This window comes from Varanus komodoensis, unplaced genomic scaffold (assembly GCF_004798865.1).
Source record: "Varanus komodoensis strain SLA01 unplaced genomic scaffold, ASM479886v1 scaffold1, whole genome shotgun sequence".
NCBI classification, from domain to species: domain Eukaryota; kingdom Metazoa; phylum Chordata; class Lepidosauria; order Squamata; family Varanidae; genus Varanus; species Varanus komodoensis.
Genome location: NW_025335268.1, coordinates 120470768 through 120479474, shown reverse-complemented (window position 1 = coordinate 120479474; position 8707 = coordinate 120470768).

Here is an 8707-nt window from a genome sequence, read left to right as displayed (position 1 = left end):
TACACCATTTAAGACGTGTGTTTCTAAGAAATGGCTGGTCTTAGCTTGACCTATTACACATAAACATACATCTAACAGCATTTTGGTTTCTTGACTTACAGAAATGCTTCAAAACAAGGCACAAACGTTTAAGCACAGATGACTAATGTCTTTTGGGGATACATTTAAATCAGTATCCTTATGTACAAACCTGGTAATTTTATATACAGACACACACACACAAAGCAACCATTCTATAAATAACACTTAACAGAAAAAAATCATTTAAAAAGAACATGGGATTATTCATTTTTCACTACAGCCAAAAATAAAATTGTACCAAACAAAACAAAGATGAATACTTTATAAACAACACATATGGAATGTTTATTGGCAGCTCAATTGATGTTTAATTTCTAATCACTGAAGCTTGCATGAGAGATATTGTAAAGGCAGAAATAACATCTAAACAATTTTACCAGTTTTCCCTAGGTTTGAACTTTCTCATAATATTGCATTTGGTTTTATCTTACAACATAAAAGACTTCATTTTTACATAATGCACTTGTCAGAAAATACAGACAGAATTTGTATTCCACTACAAGTTAAAATACTGAGACACAAGAGGGCAGACCATCTTCAGTTTAGTGCATGATGCTGCTATAGCACAGTTAGTTACTTCTTCCAGATATCTGTGATTTTTTTTTATGTATTTAAGAGGTGGATGGAGTTTTGTAGCACTTACTGAGACATCTTCTATTATCTGTCGAGCAGAATTAATTACAGAATTTGCTGTATATTCAAGCACTGAATGATGACACACTTTAAAAACAGAGTGGAATCCCTCTTGCATAATGACTGTGTCCTTGAACATTTGCATCTCCACGCCCTAAAATGGAAAAAAAATGAAAATTTGTGTATCTAAAGTCTACATTTTTCAGTATAAGGGTTTGTTATTCATACAAACAAAAAGATTAAACTGTGTGCCAATAAGCAGCAAGGGCAACAATGCCATTTGTCACGAGACACTGTGTCTCTCTTTGCAGGCCCATTTCAATTGACACGGTAGAGGTTACTCTTGCAGGCAAAAATGTCCACACAAAAGGCTTCTTGGCATGCAGACTGTAACCTACCACTTTACTTAGGCTTCTTCTTCAGTCTTCTTTTCAGGATTAAGTCAGTCTTTCCACATGGGTTTTTTCTGAGGTTTTTCTTTCTCTGCCATTTTATATTAATCATTACAGAACCACAAGGAGGCACTGTAGTGTAGCTGTAGAACTGTAGCCTAGCAGCATAATTCCACGAAAATTTCATGATTCTCTCCTAGTACCATGTCATGAAACTAGAAAATAATTGCAGACTTTCCTCACTCTAAAAATAAAAAATAAAAATAAAATGGCTGCAAGACACAGGCAAGACAGTAGAGGATAACAATATGGCATAAAAGATTCACGCATTTCTATGAGTGAAAGATTACAAATGATAAATGCATCATGCAGAGAAGTCCAGTGTTCTCTTTTTCATCTCAGTCCTGATACAAATATATTGATATCATGCTCGTTGCACTTAATTTCCTTTCCTTTACATGTCACTGTGTAGGGCCTGCGTAATAATCTTCCAGCTTTTCCCATATACACTTTCTTCCCACTCCTTAAATTGCAGGCTTGCATTTTTTAAACCTTGTATTAGCACACTGGATTTGCAAATCTGCTTGTGTATGCCTATACACACCCTAAAAAAGGCATGCCAAACTAAAACAAGTAATTTATAAACTGAAAAATGAAATAGCCTCTTGATGCGGGTGAAGGAGGAGAGCGCAAAAGTTGGCTTGAAACTCAACATTAAGAAAACTAAGATAATGGCATCCGGTCCACTCACTTCCTGGCAAATAGATGGGGAAGAAATGGAGGTAGTGACAGATTTTATTTTCCTGGGCTCCAAGATCACTGCAGACAGGGGCTGCAGCCAAGAAATTAAAAGACACTTGCTCCTGGGGAGGAAAGCTATGGCAAATCTAGACAGCATACTAAAAATCAGAGACATCACCCTGCCAACAAAAGTGCATATAGTCAAGGCTATGGTTTTCCCAGTTGCAATGTATGGCTGTGAAAGCTGGACCATAAGGAAGGCTGAGCGCAAAAGTATTGAGGCCTTTGAATTGTGGTGCTGGAGGAGACTTCTGTGAGTCTCTTGGACCACAAGGCGATCAAACCGGTCAGTCCTAGAGGAGATCAACCCTGACTGTTCTTTAGAAGGCCAGATACTGAAGATGGAACTCAAATACTTTGGCCACCTAATTGAGAAGGAAGGACTCCCTGGAGAAGAGCCTAATGCTGGGAACAATAGATGGCAAAAGAAGAAGGGGACGGCAGAGGATGAGGTGGCTAGATGGAGTCACTGAAGCAGTCGGTGTGAGCTTAGGTGGACTCTGGGGGATGGTGGAGGCCAGGAAGGCCTGGAGGAATGTTGTCCATGGGGCCGCGATGGGTTGGACATGACTTCACGACTAACAATAACAACAACAAAAGGATCATGAGACACCCAGTTTTAGCTTTTGCTAAGTTAATTAGTTAGTGACATTTGTGTCTCTGATGCGTATGTCCAGTGGTACCAAACCTAAGGCAGAAAGTTACAAATTGTCATTTAAACATATATAAAGTTAAAAAAAAAAAAAACAGTAAGGGGAGGAGCAATATATAAAAGTTTTGGGAGCTAATCAAACTATGGCTTCTTTGAGTACACCAATACATATAAATATTTTGGAGTCATTAAACAAGCTTGTGGTAGCTTTTATGGGAATACTAGTTTCATATCCGTACATTTGGCTGTTATTTTGAACCAGTGAAAATCCTTGCCTTCCTGCCTCCCTTCATACCACACCAGGACCCCTAGACAATACATAAACTTACAGCTGCCTCAGCCCCATATTTCACTGTCCCTTTTGCCCACAGCAGCCAGCAAAATGGACTCAGCAGAGTAGTGGAAGCATTCTGTGTACATTGTGCAGTTCATGTATGCACATGCTATGGCTCCCTTGAAGAAAGGTAATCTGCACCATTGCTCTCTTGCCAGGGTGGGGTGGGCACCATTTGAATTGGCTCTGCCTTATGCAACTGCTGAGTGGAGACAGCCAGTATGATTAGCAAACTTCAAAAAAGCAATGGGAGCCTAAAATTCCTGCATTCCTCATTTTTTGCAAAACTTTTCTTCCCATGCTGTGTATAATGCTGCGCTTATATCTCATTATTCTTGCACGAGGCAGAATTAAATGTGGTATGATGGAATACTCTTGGCCTTGCTGTTCATGTGCTTTGCTTTTGTCTCAGTGTTGTCTTGGTGAGACAGGCTTTGCAGGCATTCCTTGTGCTATAAATAATGATCAACTCATTTACCAACGGTTACCATTCCCCAGTGCCCTTCAGGAGCTTTTCCACATATGCCATTTATTGGGCATTTGTTATTCCCTGCTCATAGTTTTTTACATGTTCTTTAGGTGATGTTGGGACCCTTAACCCTGACCTTCCAGTTTCACTTTAGTTTTTAAAAGCCAATTTGGCAAGGGTTCCCCTCTACCTTTAAAGAGAAGGGAAAATGTGGGATTATATAAAAAGCAAACTAAAACACCTTTTCCACCTGTGGAATTGTACTATTCTGCTATATCACTGTGTTACCTGGAGTTTATATAGTGGAAAAGCAAGAAATGAGACATTCTCAGGGAAGTGTTTGGATCTGAATTCAGCAATGAAACTGAAAGCAGATACAACAAAGTAACAGTCTCACATAGCAAAGCACCAGACAGATGTGATTATGGTCAAAAGATGTGTCAATCCACTTCCAACAGACTGTGTATATGGGAGAAATATCAACTGTCTCCAACCTCTGCCTCCTGACCTTCAATGTAAAGGGAAAGCTTGCATCCTCCCCTAACCACAATCAATGCTGCTCCAGAGAAGACCTAATAATCCTTTGAGAAGGACAGTAGTGTTAGGGCAAAATCCTCACTTCAAGTGCTAAAGGAATTTTCTTCATTGTAATTCACTGACAAATGAATATAAATTGAATGATCCGCAGACTGCCTTCTTCAGAAAAACTCCTCATACTAGTTTTCAGAATTGCCTTTCTTTTTATCCCAATCCTTGCCCTCCAAACAAAACAAAATTTCATAATTTCAAAACAAAGTTGCTTTTGAACTGAACCCATCAGTATCTTCCTTGTGTGACACAATTCCACCCATGTCAGCAAGGTAAATAAGAGTAACATGAAAAGGGCCCTGTGCCCACAGAACTTCAGCAAAAAAATTAAGCATACATGACCAGTAAAATACGGAGATGGCAAGTTTCCTTCCTTCACTAGCTATATCTTTTAGTATGTACATAAATGAGGACTCCTTCCTCAGTGTTTCGTAGCTACAGGGATGAAGGCATTTCAGGCCAACGCAGTTTTCGTTTTCATGCAATACTTCACAGAATCACAGAGTGGGAGGGAGTCTTATAGGCCATGTAACCCAATCCCTATTTGATGCAGGAAATCCAGGACTGCAGCATGTACAACACCAATGGATGCCCAGGAACTGAGACTCTATGCCCTTCACAAATACTGCAATGTCAGAAGGTGATAGGATTGTGCCCTGAGTCCTGCCATCTGCGGCAGCAAAGAAGATGTCCCTGCCTTCTTCTGTGTGATGGCCCATCAAGTATTGTATATGGACAGTGCTACTGTGTCATCTTCTCCTCTCCAGGCTAAAGAGAGATAGCTCCTACAACCTTTTTTTTATGGGACTTGTTTTCATACCTGGAACACTTTGGTGCCCTCCTGTCTCTGGCATCTTTCCAGTCTGGTGCCCTCCTGTCTCTGGCATTGTTCCAGTCAGTATTCATAATTCTTAAGAATATACAAAGCCAGTGGCTGGACAGCTAATCTTTCACCCTCCTGCATAAGTAGTAAGTCCAACATTTTCGTCCTCTTCCTTCAGGCACACATTAATGGGCTACTTGTTTATAGTTGTCCTTGATGACTTGCCCTTCCTTTCATTTATGTATATCCCTTTTATTTTCAGCTTCTTACTAAATTTTTGCATAGCCACTTGGCCCTTTTTAGATATTTCCCATTTATTTTTCTCTCTGAAGTTTTCTGGGACTAATTCCTTCTCCAGGAACTTTCACCCACTTTAGAGTCCTTTCCATGTTAGTCTATCTAGCCACATTGCATTAGAGCTACCACTTCTCCAAATACATTAACATTAAAAAGCTTTCCTGAAATCCAAGGAATACAGTTTGGCCACACATATACTTTTGGCTTTCCAGAAGAGTATGAATTCCAACATTGCATGTTAGAAACTTGCCTTAGATTGTTTATTCATTTTTATTTGCCTTCACTTCTTCCATCCTCTCCCCTTCCCTGTTAAATGAATCCTGACTCTTCTTTCAGAAGTCCCTCACTGAGTTTTCCTCAATACGCTTTCATGAAAAATGAGTCCTAATGGGCTGAAGAAACTGCACACTAGCTTGGGATCCAGATCTTTCTTCCTCATCCACTGCTTTTGAACCCAGCTCCCACAGTTTCCATCATTCCACAGAGTTGCTAGAAGGGAGGTTAGCTTAATTTGTATTCTTGTTCAAAAAGCTGTAGGCTGCAAGCTGTGCCCACAGAAATCTGCACAGCTGCTCATACTGTACAGGAAGTCTAATATTAAAAGGCTTGCTATCCTTCAAAACAAGAAAGACCAGAAGGTGGATCAGAAACTGGTCTCTGAGAAATGTGTGATGGCAAGTTTTTTTAAAAAAATCTCAATCATTTGATTGTAGCAATAATTATCAATAAGTGGCTACACACAGAGACAGACACACATCCCAAAGGCTACTATAATAATTCCAGAAATAAATTACTGCATGAGAGAAGTGTGAACTCAGCTCTGGTACTGAAAAGGGAAAAAATAACTCTAAGTGTTAGATCTCCCCTCTATTTTACATTTGATTCTGTTTGCTCTTGGAGTGGAAGTAAACAGCCAGAGTCAAGAAGTCTGTCCACTTTGCCTTAGCATAATAGTTCATTAGTAGAACACTTCTTAAGCAAAAGGTCCCAGGTTCAATTCCTGGCATCTGAAATCCTGGAGAGCTTCTGCCAATCAAGGCCAAACTACCTCTGATGTTTTTCACACCTTTAAAAATGTACTCAACCTAACCACTTTTATTTTGGTGCAAAAGAAGCTGCAGGGCCCTGATTCAGAACATGCTTCTGAGCCAGATCAGGAACATGCTCTCAAGTAGGAACCCACAGCTAGTTTTGCTCAAGCAGGGATGTGGCCAGATGAAACATCTAGATTTATGAAGCATGACTTGTGTGTAGCTTGGCTCTCAGAGGGCAGTTCCTAGCTAGAAAGAATAAGGACCTGACTTGTTGTAAAGTGACTTCCTGTGTGCGTGGTATACCGCTTATATGTGAGAATTACATGCTATCCCCACCCCACCTGCCCGCCCTAACACACTACATTGCCAGCTTCTTTTAATCCATCAATGCAGTCTATTTTTGCAGGATAGCTTATGTTTTTTAGAAGTGCCAGACTGACAGTCCTGGAAATGAGGTGAGGACACACACAATGTGTGTATGAGACTGACAAGACAGAAAGATGTGATAATGTCTCTCCTTCAGACCCATTCTGAGCTTTAGCTTGTCATGAGAAGTCAGACATTGGGTTTCAGAAATACAGTAGATGACAGAGAGTGGCACTGGCTGGAATACCAAACAGACAGTTATTTTAGAAATACAGGAAGAGGACTTTCTCAAAGCAAAAACAAATGGTAAAACTAAATCTAGAGTTTGAATAGTAGCAGATTAAAAAGGGGGTACTAATACATCAGGGAAAACTAGGAAATATGTCACTTTCTAAATTCTGAACTGAGACACACCCATGTTCCTGGAATAACTGAAGTCTACAGGAACCAAGAATCTTTCCAAGTAAAATATAGCCGGCCTTAATAAACCTTTTTTTTTAATATTACTTTTAGAAAATGCCATAAGTTGCAACATGCAAAGTCAGAGCAATGGTTCATTTCAATTGATACTATTACTATCCTTAACATTTCTAAATGTTCTCATCAAAATTGCAAGCTGAAGAGTATATAAAACATTGTCATTACATTTTCATAAACATATGTTAGATGGGTTAATTGTAAAAGCCAGATGTTTCCATTTTTATTTGGAGAAGAGAGAAGAGAGCTAATATAGATGAATTACCCATCTGTCCACATTTCTAAAACAGTCAACCAACTATTTCTTTCATAGCCAAAAGCCCCTTCAGGCCCTACAATTTTCTGAAATAAAAATTTGTCATTAATACTAAAATCAACAGGTTTCGTTAATCCATATGGCATGAATTCATATTTGTGAATTAAACTAAACAATTGACTATTTAAAATTTATTCATTATTATTAAAATGCATTATTTTAATGCTAAATTTTTGCACTTTCTCAAAAGCATGCAGTAGTATCTATGAGTCCAGCTGGTTTTGCAGTGCCTATTACATACATCTCTTTGCTGCAAGAGGAATGAGTTCAAAATAAAGCATACAGTATGTACCTCAGCAAATTCTATTAACAACAGCTCAAATAATTTGTGAGATCTGATACAGCTGACAAACTGGGCCCTATGAGCTGTATCCAATAGTGCAAATCCACAAACTCAAATGGTGAAAACAGAGTTCCATCAAATATTTACATCCCACAATCTGTTCTGCAACCAATTACACAACAGTTTATACAAGCAGAATGTCCAACTGTTCACACAATAGGCTGTACAAGAGTTATGTGCAACCAGTTGCACAGTAGGTCACACAAGCATAAATGCACAACCACTTACACAAGCATATTTTTGGATTCTCTTTTTGCATACACTTTGGAACCAAATAACATAGTTGGATTCTGTCCAAAGTGTCAGAGAGATGACTGTGTTCAAATTAATGGCAAGCAAAACATATGCCATAACATTGAAGCTCTTATAAAACACACAGAGCTAGCATATTCAGCCTGATCTTTTGCATGTTTTCTTTAAAGTAAATCCCACTGATTTCAGTGAGCCATTAAACATGTTCATATGATAGCAGCCTTAGCTGTATACTACTAAAATTGATCTGGGTCCTCCAAAATTAAATGGCAAGATGATCACGCTAAATATTACCAAAATATTCAGGGCTAAACTTAGTGGCATTATCAGATGTTGAACAGAGAGAAGAAAGTATTTTCTGATGTGGCAATATCAATCCCACGTTGTTCTAACACAGAGAATGCAACATAATGAAAACATAAACATTGTCATCCGCTGACAAACACAAACTGTGAGATCAGTCGTATGCAGTTGCATGGTGTGAGGCAGAGTCGAGGCAATACTTTTTACCTGATTTTACCTTTTTACTGTGTTTACTGAGGGCCTTTTCACAAATTACTTTATTTTCTGTCAGACAAATCTTATCAGAAAGGAGGAACATATTTGGGAGTACATGTTCCCCTGGGTCTCAGCTTGGACCAGAGTGAAATCAGTCCAAATCTCTGCTTGTTGAGTCACTTTTTTTTAGAATCCTTTTTTAGGATGAATGAGAGGAAAGAAGGGCAGAATCAACATGTATGAGAATTTTATCATTATAGATAAAATGATATGTGCCTACCCGGCCTTTGAGATCTGCGCAGGGGGCCCTCCTGTGTGAGCCCTCCCTCAAGGAGGTGAGAGGGATGGCCA